The following is an 18,413-nucleotide window of genomic DNA, read 5'->3' as shown; positions in this document are numbered from 1 at the left end:
CAAGAAGCAAAAGATCTAGCTAGATAATAAATGAGTATTTTTCACATAGTATCAAACAGCCAGTTATACACCATTGATATTTGAACTGCTTTCGTCAGAAAGAGATTTATTTAAACTCCTTTTGAAAGAGCTATTTCCTAGAATAACACAGCAAAGCTCTCATGTCTAGTACTGTACAGTTTGTTGACCAGTTAGCTACTCATCTATTGGTACGTGCATTTATCCCCCATTTATGTGAACGTTCCATTTGTTCCAAATGGCTGAGCTCAAAGCTGGTTGCAGCTGCTTGTGATGTTCCAGACAAACCCTTCCTTTTTTACCCCTCACAGGTCTGCAGCATTCCTGAAATGTCCATAAATAGAACTCAGAAATTACACTTCTAAATGACAATTCATCACATCTCCTGCAGACTGTAACAGTATTTTAAATTCCTACTGAAGCTTCACCACATTCAAAGTCAAAGATGACTGCTTTTTTTTTGGAACCAGTTTTTTGAGCTCTTCCGTACTGAGCTTGGAAATTACTTCTTGCAGTAGAGAAAATCTGTGCATGGCTTGTGCCACAGTACCCCAATTGTCCAGAGGATGCCACTTTTGATTTGTAAGGACTTGAGGCATCTTTGCCTCATTGAAACTCCAAGCTCAGCGTTGGTGTCTGCTCAGAGGAGAGGCTGGAAATTGGGTCCTAGAGGCAGCACTGGCCCAGTACTGCAAAGTGCCTTGGACAGGAACTGCAGACTTGCCTTTCTTGTCTGGGTTTAGAAAGGGTCCAGCTCCCCAAAGAACCAATAAAAGTGAGGCCAGTCCAGCCGATAAGTGACTGCAGCTCAGAATTAATGCCACAGTGACTGATAACAAGTGCTCAAATGAATTTTGATATGCCCAACCTGCAGACATTTAGTGCCTGAAACAGACACTGAATTCTCAGGCTGGGTTTCTACATGATTCCCAAGCTTCAGACTCATTCTCTCATAGAGAAGAGAATGAGTCTTGTCTCTCCTTGTCTCTCCTTTGCACTGGTGCCAGAAGGGCCAACTTCAGCATTTGAAGCTTCATCTGCCGTTTTAGCAGTGATATTTTTCTCTTGAACATTATGGAGACTGAGTATTTTGATAGGTCAACATTGCTGAAGATAGAAGCACAAATTAACCTATTTTATCTGTTCACTATCATATATGCACATATTGAAGAATTAATTGTATTAAAATATTGAAAATAATGTAAATATTTTGATTGACAGTATTTAGTACACTGGCTGAAGGTGCTATGAGAAGAATATCTGAAATAAAGAGTTGCTGTGTTGCTTTAAATCAATCACTTAATGACTGTAGAGTTCATTTTTGCAGCACCCAATGGTTTGCCCTGGAGAGCCTGGCAGGGGGTCTGAGCCCTTACTTCCATGGGGAACCATTTAAAAAATCAGTGAGAATTGGCCTCCATCCTTCAGGAAAGGCCTCAGTCCCTCCTTATTCCCACCACAGGTTGGACAGCCCAATGGGTGAGAGCCTCATCACCCTTCCACGTCCTCCTGGTCTCTGGGTTGTCTCACCTCAGCAGGGAGGGCTCCCGTCATCAAGGTGCTGTGAAGGAACCATGATCAGGATCATTTGGTTTAAAAATGAGATGAAAATAGGTGAACTGTGCTGTCAGAGTGATGCTGAAGGACGACAGCAGCATGCAGAAGGCTGCAGCCTGTACATGGCATCACCAAGGAAATCCATCCCCGAGAAACGCACGGGCTGATGGCTGGAAACTGAGGGGACGTGATGGATTTGCACTACTCCCTCAATAGGAAAAAAACATTTAATTTAGAAAGATTAGATTGTCACAATCGCCCCTGACAAGAGTGCCTGTCTAGCAAGGCCTTGAGCCTATATTTTGGGCTAGAAGTGTGCCTTAGCCAAGACCTTAGAAATATTCACAATACAGGCTGTCACCAGCACTACATTTCCTTGTCACTCTTTAAGTGTGACTGATTTGCCAAGATCAAGACTAAATTCACAATCAGTGGCAAGGGCACCCAACATGAATTATAAAACTGCCTTTCCTTCCCAGCCTCCTGGATATGCTAAGGAAAATGCTTTCCTTGCATTCATTGTTGCTTTTTATATCCACATCATATCCTCTGTGTAATGATGCAGGACTGCTCGGTTCATCCCACAGCCTCCACCCTGCTCCCACAGCAAAGATGATGCTCAGTAAGAGGGAAGCATTTAGCTATTAAATATAAAACCTGTATTAAAAAAATGTATTGATTTTATGGCCAAGTGTCTTGTGCTCTGAGATGAAATGGAAATAGAGGTGGTGGTAGAAGTGGAGACAATTTTTTGATAATTTTTAACAATGAGGGAAGTGCTGGTTGTTTAGTGCAGCTCTGAGGAGGCTGTGGCAGTGCCTGGGCAGACTCCGTTCACAGATTCAAAGCAAGTAGAGAAAATAAAACCCGAAATCATGAGGACCAGCTAGAGGGAGGAAGGAATAGGAAAGGACTGTTCCTTTCTCTTCACCTTCCCAAAATCATGCAAGCAGAGGTGAAACTCAAGTCACTAAACAGACAAACCATGCATCCAGAAGAACCTGTGAAGTCAAAGGATTAACTTTTAAAATTTCTAAAAGTGGCTTCCTGGATCTGAGCAGAAGCAGGGAAATTACTGCTGGTACAAAGGAAACAGGAGGCTTAGAGCACATCAGACTTTGGGTGGCAACTGATTCTCTCCCAAACCCAGGATTCAGGCCAAAGCTAAAGTTGTAAAATAAGGGAGGCAGAGAAGAGCAATGAACAGAAAACCCTAGATAGTGCTCCCAGCTCCTACAGTGACAGATGATGTCTTGAGCATATTAACAAAGCAATAAATCCCACAGAGTGATCTGCCACCCTTAAAGCACAGTGTATGCTTAGCCTTGAGGATTTTGCCCAAGGGAAGAAAATACTGGAGTTCCAGTGCCAGCTTACGTCTCAGATTCTCTTCCAAAGGTAGCTCTAAGTGGGTCGCAATTTATTGCTAGACTAAGATATACTGCTGAAGTTGCAGAGAGCCTTCTCTGCAGAAGAATTAAATGGTGACAGTTCAGGTACCGATGAACTGGGTTTCACTAATCACAGCACTGTGGAGATGACTCTGGGTAATGAAGAAAGCTTTCTTCTAAGTCACTTCACAGAAGTTTGTAAGCTTCAGTGCTTTGAAAGTCACAAGACTTACTCCAAGCTTTCACATTCTGTGCTGTGGGCTCACTCACACAGATGACGTGGAAAAGTTTATGATGGTACATCAAAAGAAAAACACTAATTAAAAAGGCTTCCCATTAAAGAAAATGACAAAAATGACAATGACAAAAACTAGATTTAGTGTAAATTTTTAGATTAGTCATAAGAAGGAGAAAAATTCCATAACTTTATAGTAACTGTCTACTTACAGAAAATAAAGGCTCCAAGTTAAACTAACAGAAAACCAGAATGAATGAGATTTAAGGTTGAAATACCAGGAAACTGTTGCTGACCATCATTCAAATGCTGTGTTGCATCAGCCTGTGGGGGTGTTCCACACTGACATAAATGAAGAATTCTTCTCATATCACTTTTCTAACCAATACAATTGCTGTTGTTTAGTCACAGACCAGCCTGGATGTTGCTCAGAATCATATCCTACTATTTTGCAGTTATGATTTAGGTCTGAAAACTTTTCTAATGGAATCAACAAACAGAAAGAGATGAAATTTAGATAATAATGCCAAATTTATCACCACAGTAGGAATATGATTCACCTGTAAATCTTCAAGAGTTTTTCACCCTTCACTCCTGAATTACAGCTGTTGCCTCATCTAAAGCCCTGGATTACTCATATTTTATCATTGCAGTAATCTGACAAAGCTGACTAAAAACCTAACAAACTTCTAATCAACCTGTATTTCACCATCAATGAGCAAATCTATGTCAAATACCCCTGGGATCACAGCACTACCTTCACAGTGGTGCACTGGGCACTTCTGGAGTCTCAGTTCATGGCTCCAATCAATGGCCTTTGTGCCTCAAAAATCCTGACTGCCTTTCCTGCTAACTGCACAGAGCTAATTGAAAAATGGCAAAAGAACATCTCTGTTACTATATTTGTTGATGCTGTGAGCTCTTAGCCAGATGGAAGCTCTTTATTGCCGATTATATTCAGGTATTCTTAATCCTAACATCTTGTTGTAGCCATGAATTTATATATATTATTTTTACCAATCTAACATTTATCCAATATTTCTCTGTATTTGACAGCAAAACCTATCTCTGTGTATGACCACATGAGCTCACAACATTCTTGGTCCATAAACACCCCTGAATTAATCGTTACCTGCCTTATTTCCTATTTTCATTTCCCAAGGAACAGCTTCTTTTTATTTTTATAGACACTATATGGTCCAAAGAAACAGCTAAGTGAAAACATAACAGTTAACTGCCCTCAGCCTGCAGCCCATATCTTTTGGCATCACCAGGAACACTTAGAGCTGCAAGACTGGATTCAGGAGCTCCTAAAAGTAAAATTACTGCTGCAAAGAAAGTACACAAGCATCTCTGAAGACAGAAGTGTCCTCACCTGACCCCTTTCTTAAACACCAGCATCTACAGCTTTAACAAAAGCACCGGTAGCCCACAAAAACCAAACAAAACCTGCACACCAAAACCCTAAAGGTTGCTTGTGCCTCCTCTTGTGGGTGCAGAGTCCCACTCCAGCTCTGGTGCACTGATGAAATGGGAATTCCAGGGTCTGGTTAAACTCTGTTGGATCAGTCCCACTGACACCTCCCAGCAGGGCAAAACACTGACCCTGCCGTGCCTGAAGGTGTAAGGGCTGACACAGCCCTGGCCACCACTCACGGTGGTGCCTCCTGCAGGAGCCCAAGCCCTCACTCTGATCCCTGTTTCCCCCAATTCAGGTCTGGCTGGTGACATTCTTTGCCTCCCAGTGCCACCACCTGGGAGAGCTGCCTCACAGAAGGCAAAATGTGTTTCAAGATGCGAGTCTGAGTGCCTGCAGGTGATGTCACTCAGTCTGGAAATATGGGATCAGGCCTATCAGATGAGTGTTCAAACTAAATACAACAGGATTTAGAACATGCTTTTAGATTTAAGGAAAAGTGCAGTCTTTAAATTACTGCTCTAGAATTTACTGGCTTAAAAAGAAAGACCTTAAGGCATCCCATCAAAGAGTTATATAACTCAAAAGGGTTTTCCTTGCTCAGTGTTGCTTGTGCAAGATAGATTTAAGTAATAAAAAATGCTTCTGGCACTAACCCCTCTATATGGGCTTTATGATGACAGATTTCAGATTTGAAAATAGAGGTCTCCATACAGACTAGCATTCTTCTTCTGTGCCCTTACAGAAGCTTTGACTGGTCATTTTCTACTCTTTATTTATTGCTTTGAACTGAAAAACTTTTGCTACCAACTTCAGCGGGAATTGGTCATGATGTGGATCAGATGGTCCCAGGTTTGGCGCCCAGCTCAAACCAGACCCTACCCCAGCCTGGTGCAGCACAGCAGCTGAAAGAGCCTTTCATTTCAGTCTCCCTGCAATTTAAATTGGCTACATCTGATCTGTAAATATCTTCAAACTTCACACAGTTTGTAGCAGCAATCACCCCCTGGGTGGCAGATGCTTCTGACATATCTCTCTTGAGAACGTTAAACACAGAGACTTTAAAACTGGAATATCTAGCAAACAGCTTTTCATTGGCATGAAAGGCAAGAGAAAATACTTGAAATTCTGAAGTTATGAGGAAAAAAGTCCATTAACAAGTTAAAGACTTTATCTATAGGAGGCTTTAAAATTTTTACCTAATCTAATTGGTATTTAATAAGACAGGTTTTTTCAAACAGTGCATCCACAGTCCCCAGTAAAAATCCCTGTGAATGAAATTAATTATTTTGTACTTTCTGCAGATTTCAATTTTACATCTTTAGATATTCTGCTTGAAATGTGTAGATAGTCTGGTGCTGCTTTTGCCTGGCAATGATGTAATTTCCACAGATAATTAATCCCATTGATTAATTGGATTTGTTACTTTTAGAGGGGCAGCTAAAAGAAGTAGTCACAATTTGTGCCAGTTTTATTTGTGAACTTCCATTTACAAGTCTATTAAGAGTTAGGTCAAAATCAAAAAGTGGCCCACAAAACCCAAGAACTGGCTGTTGATCATGATCTGTGTCAAGAAGTCTTGCAAGTTATTTATGCACTGAATCTCACCCAAAAGGTGGAAATACAGCACACATATCAAAACAGGTTTGAGAACACCATTGGTTTGACAAGCTAAATAAGCGATTTCATACTTATCTGAGGTTTGAAATATGCTGGGACACAAATAGTTTTAACTTTTTCTTTTAGTATTCTATTTATTTCACTGGTGTGGCCTCTCACTCCCATATGCTGCTGTTGGCTATAAAAACATAAAGATCTCCATCCTTGGATATCCTCTCCCAGAAAAGCACTTGGCACCTGCACCTGCCCAAATTGAAGGTGCTGAGCAGTGCCCCAGCCTCCAAAGGGAGCTGCACCCCACACTCCAAGGAGGGGGGAAGCTTCAAGGATGTCATGTTTTTTTGGATTTGCTACTGGAAATGCAACTAAGGGCTTCAAGTCTTCAAATCTCATCTCTACCTTAAGCTTGATAGAGAGAGAGCTCCTCCAGAACATTTACAGCCAAACCAGGTTTTTACAGACATTATGCTGTGTCATTCTAAGCCAGGGAGGTGTGAGAAAGATGTGCTTTATCACAGCTAGGAGAAGGACAGCTACTGACTTACTGAAAATAGCCAGATTCCTCCTCTCCAGTCAGCTGGGACTAACCTAACACTTCAGTTAGCCTGTGTACAAAAGAGAAAAAAGAAACCCCAAAGAGCCACCTAAAACCAAATAGTACATGGTGGCAGACAAGATGCATTACATGGTGTGATTACATGTCTGCACGAAAAGGAATTCTGAGTCTCAACATAAAATATTAAGACTGCAGGCAAATTTTCAAGAACCATGTGGTGCACAGCTGCAGACAGACATGCAAGAATAGGACAAAAATATTCCCCTGCTGACTGAGCCCCATTAGCAGTTTCAGCTCACCCCCAAGAGCTCAGGCAGGGGTGGATATAATTTGCAGGAGAGACAATCCAGCAGGGAGAATTTGTGTGCTGCTGCCATGTACTGCCCCAGGACACAAGAGCTATTTGTAGAGGTCCTGCAGGGTTAACTCTGCCAGGCTGGGCAGAAATCCAGATTATGCATCCTATGAGGGTTTCCTGTCTTTTCTAACCTACACAGGAATTGGAAGAGACAGCTTGAATAACTTTGCCATCTCCCCTCTGAAAGCCTCTGCTATTCTATTAATAATATCTTACATTTTACAGCTCATTCTCATCATGCAATGCAGATGAACCAGGGCTGTGCCTACGTCACTCAGTGAAGAACGCCACCCCCATCCCCATTCAACTGCTGAACTTTCCAAAGGCTCCTCACCCTGCCTGTGCTGCCTGAAGAAACTTCTCTTTAAAAGACATTTTGGTACTTTCTTTCCAGCATCTCAGTAGTTTTTAAAAAGTTGGGGTTTTTTATCAGACAGTGCAGGTTACCATAACTCTTTTGATATATCTGCTCTAGCCAGCTGCAGAAATTCATACTGAGATCTCACAACCATCACTGCTGAAACCTGAACTTGGAAACTTCCATCTCTCCTTTATTTCCCTAGCTTTTCATCAAGATCTCCTGCAAGAAAAAGGGAGTACAGCCAGCTAGACCCAAAATGACCCTGACCCACTTCACTTTCTTTTCTCAGTTTGAAAAGGTAAGAACAATGAAGGCATAACTTCCATTAATAAGAAAATATCTGCCACTCTCAAACACATGTAACAAAACATATACTTTTTTCTCCTAGGAAAAATTATAAAAGTGTATTTGCAGCAGAAACTGCTTATACTAAGATTACATTACAGCAAACTACAAGGTTCACATTAAAACATGCAACATTATTTCTCCTTATATACTTATTTCTATCTGTAACACATTAAAATGGGAAAATAAGAGTATAGATCACTGGAGAACAATGCAGAGCATGTGGAAACAAAAATTAAAAAGTATGACTACGTGTATTTTAAATTCTCTTCTCTGCTCTCCTCTAATTATGAGGAAAATATCCTGGATGAAGGGAATGCAACTAGTTGAGCTCTCTGCTTCTGTTTTGTGTAGTATTACCTCTGGGAAGTAAACCCTCAGTGAATAAAAAAATTCCACTTGTATCATCTAATTGCCAGTGACTGGGCACAGGCCCAGTTTGTTCAAGGTTTTCTGCAAACAGTGAAATGGAGTCCAATTTTGCTATGGATTCATAGAAATGAATCCTGATGTCTTTCCCTTCCCCTATAATATTCTCAGCATTGTTTTTTCTCCTTCCCACAGATCCTCTCCTAATACCACCAGTCCAAAACCACCTTTGACATCCTCTGCAATGCTCTCAGGTCAGTCAAAACTCTCCTGCCATTTCCTCTCCTTGGAAGGAATAAACACTTTAGAGCAGAGTACATGAGGTATAGGGAGGGGGAAATGGGGAAGGGGATTTGAACAGCCCTTGAAGGAAAAGACAAAGCCCTCTGGAAATGGCCCAATGCTTACAGCACTACCAAAAGGTAATCTGGATGACTCCATGTTCTGATGGTTTGGAGCACTCTGTCCCACCTCCACCACTTCACTCTAACAGAACCAAACCAAATAAACACACACATAGCCCATCACCCCCAACCTCCCCAAAGCCACTCCCTATCTCCTCAGGAAGAACTGTCAACATGCAAGTTATCATTGGGCAGGCTCTCAGCTGATTTCCAGCCCAGGGTACCACTATTTTGAGGGTGAAGAGACATTTCTCTCTGAATTATGCCTTAGATTCAGTGAAAGTTCAGGATACTGATTTTGATGAAAACTCTGGGATCTCAGACTGACATTATGCTATAAAATGCTTTCACTGGAAAATATGCACATCATTCTACTTGCAACTACTATCACAATATCTCCTCAATATTATGTGTATAATATCAATGTGATCTCTTTCTAACACCAACTGAACATATTTAATATGATAGAATTACTTTGTGCACAGCTATTTAAAAGCCACTTTAGTTGTGGATTTACACAGCACAGATTTTTTCAGCTATGAGGAATGTGTTCAGTTAAGCACCTCATGCCACACTGACAAATCACTGAGTAATGTCAACCCCAAGAAGTGTTTTCTAGTCCTGTTATACTACAGGGGCACATTTGAGCATAATGTAGAATATGAAGAAGATAATAATGAGATTTATGTGTGTAATGGAAACTATGTGCATTGCACCTCCCACACAATGTTTAAGAATTATGCCCCACAAAATCATTTAAAATAACTCATATTCTACACACTGTGAACATCTCATCTGAAAACTACTCCTCTGCCTGCTCTGTTATACAGGGCAGCTCACAAAGAACAAGCATTATGACTTCAGTCCCTTTGTGTTTCTGGGCTTTTCTTTTGAATGCTAAAAATGCAAACCAGCTGTATCACTCAAATAATCTGATTTTCCAAACCACCTACATTTACATACTGGCTGAAGCCAATTACAAATGCCTTAAGGCTTCTAGCCTCAGAAGCATAACCTGACAGGTCAAATTTTATTGTTTGCTCCATCCATCATTACTGACACAGTAACTCCAAGTACACAAGTCACAGTCAACTCACTGCTGCTTCTTTCTCCCTGTGCTCCTGCTGTAATTTTAATGCAGAGGCTTATTAATAAGGACATTGCCTTCTGTCACTCAGTGCTGGCTCCTTCCATACATGTGGAAAGAAAAAGCTCCAAGTTCTGCTTTTATTTTAACATCTAGTGCTCCTTGCTTTGGTGTAATGTGCCCAAGCAGTCATTGCTGCTGCTATGCTTTATCCAAAAATACTTCTTAGAAATCTAATAAAATGTTTTAATAAGAATTAAAAATACAGCTTCCTCCTGCCCCCCCCCCCCCCCCCAAATCAGCCACATAATAACAAACATCAGGAAAAATCATGCACTTTTGGAAAATCTAGAGAAATTATGTTCTAAACAAGATGTTCATTTACTGTGTAAAATACCGCTGACAGGCCTACATCTTCCAGCCTAAAACAGGCACAGAACTGCATTTTTCAAGATGCTAATAGGATTCAGTCTTATTTAATTCAGTAAGACTTCAGCACATATATTTAAACACATTCCCTAGAAAAACACTGTTTTTTGAATAATGAGCAGCCAGCAGCAGGAATGTTACATATTCAGACTTCTAATTATTGGTAGCACCTACCTGGGTGCCTAAATAAAAACATTGTCCTCAACACTGCAGAAGATCATAAACAGGAAGGCGAAAAATCAGCGACATTCTAAACATTATTTCATCCTTCTGAATAAAACACATGTGGGGAAATCAGAAAAGCATGGGGACCAAGCTCTCTGCAAGAAGCTGCCCTTCTCCAGCATTAACCCTTGCATATAAAAAAAGGGAATGTGCAATTTCCCTCCCTTGAAAGGAACGAAAACCCCACAAAACACCAAAACCAGAAGGAAACATAAATCTGTATTAAGATTATTTTAGAATGCTAGAAATTGCCATAACAAAACCCCAAATTATTGTTGTTGGTGGATACCTTGGTCAAGATATTTTAGATATGTATAACTCAGCCCCACACACATCTTCCCAGTCCATTCCTCTTTTTTTTTTTTAGTGTTTTTGTAACAACTGATTTGAAAATATGAGGAGCTGCATCATCATGCAGCAGATTCTAGATACACTTGGTGGGTAAGCATGAATCTAATCTATTTAAGGAAGATAAATTTAAATGAATCCTATCAATGAAATCTGGTCAATCTAAATGAAAACAATACAAAAAAACATAAAACTGCCAAAAGAGTAGATTTCTTCTTTTACAATTTATTTAGAGTTTATTGTGCTGTGTGAGCACTGGTGAAACTCAAAACAACCAGGCCAAAATCCTGCACTTCTGCAGCACTAAAACATGAGCACACTCAGTTGCTTTAGAGAGCCCTGAGTATTTTCAGAGCCATTTGGGAAAATGGGCTTGTACAGAATTCAGGGGAGTTGGATGTGAGAGAAGCAGCCTTGTGCTCCTGAAGCTTCACCTCTGCCTGTGCCTCAGTGATGGGGGCTGTGGGCTGGAAACCTGAAGGTTGTTTTATTCTGCATAGGTTCTCATTCTGCCTTTCCCAGCATGGTATTTATACATCACTACTGCAGCTGTATATTGAGAAGGATTTTTTAGGGAGTTCAGAGCAGTTTTTCTCTATAGTGAAGTCACCAAAATAAAATGAAGGAAGAGTTACCACTTGCAGCAACCCACCTAACAGAGGCATTTAATCATAATCTTCTCCAGAGTCTTTAGGCTTGACTTGATAATTAAAACATTCAACTCTGACAAGCCTTAATGTGGCAAAATAACAGATTCATGAATTAAAGAGAAAATATGGATTTAGAAAGTGACACAATATGTTAATCACAAAGAACCCAGTCTGTGCAAGGCTAAATTGTTGTGGACTGAGAAACGTTAGAATATGGAAAAACAAACTAAAAATATCTTTTCCCTGCTAGGCAAGGTTAGAGAAAGGAGATAAACATCAGCATACCCCAATTAGATCAGCCTGTTTAGCTCATAGTTGCTAAAACTTGGGCACACAACTTTGCATAAATTTTGAGTTCTGTCAGGGCCTTTTTGCTCACTGACCCCAGCACAAACTAAAGCAGTGAAAATTTTAAGTGATCTCTCTTAAGAAATATTATAGCAAGGAAAAACAAAACCAGGTTGTGATCCATTTTAATCTATTCCCAGAATATATCCAGTGTTTCTCTGTCTTGCCTTTATGCAGGAGCAGAGAGATCACCAGGCTCCAGCAGGACCAAAGCAACCCCCATCTCCTTCCCATACAGACCCGTGGCTTTAACAGAGCTTTAAGTAGCCAGTTTCCAACAAAAAGAATCTGTATCTTCTTTGTAAGAGGTTCATTCAGGGAATTAAAAATGCCTTTTTTGTTGTTTTTCCTTTCTTTGTTCATTTTTTATTTTCTTTACTTTCCTCCCCCAATCTGTTTTTGCAAAGCTGTTTTCATGAAGACTCCTCCAAAGACTAAGGGGATAGCAACAACCAGTCCCTGAAGGAACATCATGTCCTGGGCCACAGCAATTTCTCATTAATTCACAGAATCTCAAACCTGGCAATATGACAAAGCAGCCCTTACTCTGTAAAAATTGCCCAGAGCTCTCTGCTTTCCCCCTCTATCTGTTGAGTCACTGCAGAAGCCTCTATTCTGGCTGTTCTCACAATTCATACTATGTCAGGTAAAAATCCTTGCAAACATGTATATATTCATGGGCTTTAGCTGGGGAGCTGTCACAGAAGCAGCTGCAGTGCACAGATGAGTGGTTATGCAGGGCTATTTTTTTCCTGGTTAGGATGTAAAATTGGTAGAGCATTGTTTGGGGTTTTGAATTTACTATCTGACACCACTGAAAAGCAAAAGCTTCTTCACTTCAACACAGAACTAAATGGGATTTGAAAGGAAGCTCAGGAATTTGCAGAACTGAATGATTATGTGAGCAGAGTTCAAAAGTGCTATTTCCCAGCTCCCTCAGAATTTAACAAAGGTTACCCCAGTCAGGGGGAAGCACAGATCTTTGTCCTGGATTGTTAATTTGTGGCCAAGACACTCTCAGGAGGCATCACTGGCAAGACTGTAGGAGGCAGAAAACCATTTCTAAAGCATATTAATTGACCAAAAGAGAAATGCCATTCTTCAAGCATATGCAAAAATGCCCTTTACACTTAACTATCTTAAGACACTGACATGGATTACAAGGTACAGAGAAATACAGATCTACCTTGTTCCCAATTTTCTGCTCATTTCTAGAGACCATGCAGAGAAGAACACCATATGAACAACAGGATGTCTTTAGGATACACAGCACTTGATCAAAAAACATTGCTCATCTCATGCTTCAAGCCAAATAAAACTGTGCAGCCGTGGATGCACAGCACAGAACTCTGCCTGTTTTGCCTTCTGAGAGACAAAATTTATTATTTAGGAGTTGATTATGCAATAAAAGCTTCACACAGCTTTTGGATTACGCAACTCAAGTCTCACAGGCCCAGAGCACAGGCTGAGGGAACATCTGCCTGTGGGAATGCAGGAGCCAGATGTGCCACAGTCAAAGGAGGGGATACACAAAGGTGCTCAACACCAGGCCAGCTCCAGCTCTCCCACAGTCCTCTGAGTCTCCCATTTGGGAGAATAAAGTCAGCAGTGCTAAAAGCCTCATGTCAGAGGTATTGCTGCAGTTAGGAACTCCCCTGCAACACATGGAATCAAACAACACATGGAGTCAAATATCCCTATTATCAAATAGGGATAATGCTGAAAATCTGCTACTAGAATAAGGAAGTAGTTAAAATGCTGCAAAATCTTTTTCCTGTAGAAAGTTCATTCAGAATGGTTCACATCCCATAAGATCTATCAATTTGCACAAAGAGATATATGAAAGAATAATTTATTCTTGTACCTCCCACCAACAATCTTTAAAATGTATACAGGGAGCAGATGCATAAGGATGACTTGATTTTCTTGCCCATGGAATTCTTTAATCATATCCTGTTACATCTCACTTTCCTCTCCCCCACCTCCTCTCTTATTCCTTAGTTTTCACTTACAAAACCAGACCAAAGCTAAAAGTTAGCAGAGAATTTAACCTAACCCTTATCTAAGTGGGCACACAAGAAGTGTTAAGGCTTGCTGAGTCTTTGAGTATCTTGTTTTCCATCAGAAGAGGCCAAGCAATCCCTCAGACAAATGACAGAGAGGAAAGGCTGTGCAAACCACAGTTGAGGAGCAGCACCCCAGGGCTCCAGGACAGGCAGTGCAGCCAATAGATTGATTATGGAAAACCAAACCACATTGCACTAAATGCTCAACAGTTAGACACTTTAACAAGTCTTTGCTAATTGTGTTTCTGCATACAGACCCCTCCTAATTAAATGCAGAAGCCTTCGCTTTGCACACATTTAACTAATAGTGTCTCATTATTTTGGTCGTTATTTTTTTCTTCTGTTTCACGATTGTTGGAAATTTTTTTTCTTGTATATCCCTTAATATCAAATTTATTACCTAATGTTATGACAACAGGACACGATTTTTACATTTTCAAACAGAAAGAGACATGATTATGGACTAAATTAGTTCACAATGATTTAATTAAAATTTGCAGAACAACAATGTACCTAATTAGAAACATAATAATTATGCCAATGTACCTTTCCATCTTTGAAGGGACCATTAGTCATTGAGGTGGTATGTTTTGTAATTTAAGATGATCCTAATTTTCATTTTCTGAGTAGTTAAGTACAGTCATCGTCATGTTCATGTAATTGCTTTATTAACAAGCTTAATTAAAGTTCCTGTAAAACTGACATCTTCAAAGTTATTCTTCTTAATGTGTTGCTGACAAAAACATTAACTAATTACATTGAGCTCTTTACAGGGCTTACGTACCTCATAAGTTTAATTCATTAGTACTTTCAAGAGCTTTGAAAATCTGCCTGTAATAACCTATGGAAGTGCTTTGTATTGTCACAATATTAAATGAAGCTGTTACACCCAGGAAACTTCTTTGTACAAAGTTATTATGTGCGAGATGGAGTACATGTTAAAATACCTGCATTTCAAGCAGTAACTAGAAAAAATAAATCAGTGCAATCTTTGATAAACCTAAGCTTCTTAGAGTTCAAAGCCCACAGGGAAGAGTGATCATTTATCAAGTTTTCCAGAAATACAAGCAAATTCCGCAAGTTCAAAAACCACTAATTTTTCACTTGCTGTAAACAGTGTACAGGGACTGAGTACATACAGACCACATCTGTGTTCAAATTTTGTCATGCAGAAGTGCTGAATTATTGGTGCAACTGAAGAATTCCATTGCTTGGAAGAATTAGTTTTTCATCTGGAAAACAGAACTAGAATAATAAAAAACCCAACCACACACTACAGCCTAATGAGGGGTCTTATCAATTTTCGTTTTAGCACTTACGGATAGCAGATGAAGAAATCCAGATCAAGTTCTCAAGATTTCAGAAAAATACCCAGAAAGGTTTAATGCCTAAAAGTTGGTGAGATTTTTTAAGCAGTACAACTCCCAAACAGGAAGCTAAATCAACTTTAGAGCCATCAAAGTTCTCATTACCTTGTGTCTCCTATAGTTTAGGTGACACTTAAATCATTGTAGCACAAGATGTGGGCATGGCATTTTTATAATTTTTAGCATTCTATCATTTGTCTTTGTGCTAGAAATCAGCACCACTGAATATTTTCCAATGGAAGATTAAAAAGACAAAAGATTCCTTTGACTAGCCCTCAATAAATTAATTGTGGGGCTGAAGGCTTCCATGTCTTTGGTGGAGCTCAACAAGGCTGAGTTAAACATCCTGAACTTCTGTCTACATCGACCAGTAAGCTCAAAAATTGAGGTTTAGTTTATCTTTTGTTATTTTTCCCCTATAACCCTTGCATTATTTATTCGGTCGACTTTCCCCAATTTTGCCAAGAAATTCTTGCCTCTAGGTCTACTACATTTCCTGAGAAATAGCTGGAATTATTCCAGGATGAAATGGCTAAATAAGAACTTGTGAGATGTGTATTTAGTACATGTGCATTTTCTTGATGTGAATTACTGGACATTTTTTGACACCCAAGTTTCATCTGCATTTGATCACCCAGTCATACTTGTGTTGTATCTTTTCCTTTTCATTCATTTTTTTTCCTCAGATAACAAAGTATGGGAAGGTCCATTGCTGCTGTAGGATGGCAGCTCCAGGTCATCACTGAAACACTTTGATGCTGCCCTGCCAGGCCAGGAGCCCAAATCCCTTTTCCCACCTGAGCTGTACCTGCAGGAGAGCCCAGACCCACCTGCAGCTGTGTCTGCCTGTCCCACCTGGCTGCCAGCAGCAGGAAAACCCCAATGTGCACTTTCAGAAGATTATTTTCCCCCCCAAAACTTTGTGGCCTCTCTCCAAGTTTTGTTCACAAGCTCAGCAGGAACCTGCCCATTTTCCCAGCTCATCACTGCCCATTTAGAGATGCAGAGCCAGGACCAGCAAACACATCCCTGCACAAAGCAGTGCCCACACTCCTGTCCCCCTGGGTGCCTTCTCACAGTCAGTGCTAGAACACGGCAGCACTGCAGGGCCAGAAATAATTCCTGCCAACAGCACTGGCATGGGAAAGAAAATTAGGGAGAAAACTTTGATTTTAGTGACTTGAAGGCAAGAGAATGGGATCACATAGTCTGGTGAATTCTAACAGTGAGTTTGAGGGAAGCAGTATGTTATTTTTGTAAAAGATACTAGATACTCATGATCATTCCTGATCACAAACACTAATACATACTATTATTACATACTATATTATTATTATTATTATTATTATTATTATTATTATTATTATTATTATTATTATTATTATTATTATTATTATTATATTATAGACTAATATTATATGTTGGGACACTAACATACACTATTTTATTTTAATGCTCTCCCCGAAGTATTTTCAGCTCATTTGCTAAAATTAATCTTCTAAAAAAACCCAAAAAAAGTAAAAAATTGAATTTTGCTACAACGGGAGCAATTGATTGTAAAACATACAATAAATAAAGATGAAACTATGCTGTTTCAGAATAAATCTTTAAAAAATCTCCTTTGAAAAAAACCCGAAACCCAAACAGGCAACTTCAGGGAGGTGTCTCTGACAGTCAAACATGTCAGCACCAGGAAATGTTTCATGTCTTCATTGTAGCTGTCAGGCTTATATCATAATGACAAAAGCTCAGTGAATTTATAACATTGGCAGTATGTTGATGAAAACCAGTTAGATCTTCTGGTGAGAAACAGAGAAGGCCAAAATCCCTTTTGGAGCTAACAGAGTCAGGCACAATGTGTTTATACAGTGAGAGAGGCAGGTGAGATGCACAGAAATGAGTGCATAGATTGACAGAACATGAAATGAAATCTATTTACTACAGAATGTCTTATGGACTCAAGAGTTCAGACAGAAAAAGTGGTTTTTAAAATGATCCCACCTTAACCATAAATACCAAAACTAAATTACTGCAATACACACTCCTAGAGAGAATTAAAGAATAACTTGTTTAACAGGCAACATGTGGCCATTTTTCCTGCAGTCTGTGTGCACAGATGAGAGTTTCTGCTCTCATTTGCTCCTTCTGGCCATGCAAATCCTTCAGCCAGAACAGGAGAGAAGCTGAAATTACCAAGGCATGGCAGCATTTTAATATTTGTGTCCATTAATAAGTGGAGAATTCAAAATGCCCAGCTGAGAAAATAATGTAGCTGTCACAACACACCAAACAAATTTTTTTCCTTGATAGCTTTTTTTTCCTGTTTGTTTGTTGAGTTTTTTGTTTTTGTTTGTTTTTGTTTTTTTTTTTTTTTTTTTTTTGAGAAGGCTATTTTTGGATTTTAAAAGGTAGTTTTACTGGCTGTTAAACATTAGTTTGTATGCATGAATTTAAGAGAACCTTAAGGGTATTCCCTAAAATATGCTTTCCAGTGCCTGAAGTGCTGTTTTTGGGACATGTGTCCAAGGCATGATAGGCTTTATTTGCTAATGGGAGATCTGGAATGCTGAATGGCTGTGAAGACATTTTCTTTTATTGAGTCAAGCCCTAAGGTGATCGTATTTTCAGTATAACAATGAGTCAATTTATCCCCACTGGGTTATGGGAATTTTTTTATGGTACCATATATGCTGCATCTGGCACACAGGCCTATTAAAGCCACAGGCTAAATGAATTGTAATATGTTACCCATGAAGTCTAGGAAAAAAGAGACAATTAAAAATAAATCTATCACTGAAGAATGATTCTGCTAAGTTACTTTATGATTTGGAGACCAAGTCTTAACCCCAAACAAACTATCCCCAAATCCTCTTGTCTAAACAAGCCAATCTTATCAAATGATATTTCTTTTTTAGTTGCATCATCAATATTAAAATTGTTCTACTTCATTAAGAGAACAGGCTATTTAGAGAAACATGAATCAAGAAAGTCACAAGATTGCAATTTGGCATTCTGATTTGCTGTTTGTCAAATATGGAAAAGCCTACATTTATTAGCACTTTTTACATGAAAAAACATTCCTAGGGTAACAAGGAGTGTAATTCAATACTGCCTAACAGCAAGAGGCATTTCACCTTCACCCCACATCCCAGCTGAGTGCTGCTCAGGAGCTGGGGCTGCAGGCAGAGCTCACTTGGGGGCTGTGGGTGTGACCCTAGGCAGAGTTCACCTGTGTGCTGTGGGTGTGTCACCTTACCTGGAT

The 18,413-nt window shown here is 39.7% G+C and overlaps 1 protein-coding gene across 1 annotated transcript in view; it reads right to left on the bottom strand.

Moving 5' to 3' along the window:
* The window catches only part of SPOCK1 (SPARC (osteonectin), cwcv and kazal like domains proteoglycan 1), a 264,194-nt gene that overhangs the window by 67,829 nt on the left and 177,952 nt on the right, over positions 1 to 18,413 (bottom strand). The gene's annotated exons all lie outside the window — the stretch shown is intronic.

Source organism: Melospiza melodia, chromosome 14 (assembly GCF_035770615.1).
Source record: "Melospiza melodia melodia isolate bMelMel2 chromosome 14, bMelMel2.pri, whole genome shotgun sequence".
In the NCBI taxonomy this organism is placed as follows: domain Eukaryota; kingdom Metazoa; phylum Chordata; class Aves; order Passeriformes; family Passerellidae; genus Melospiza; species Melospiza melodia.
The sequence above is the reverse complement of the archived record's forward strand: the minus strand, read 5'-3'. Positions and strand labels throughout refer to the sequence as shown.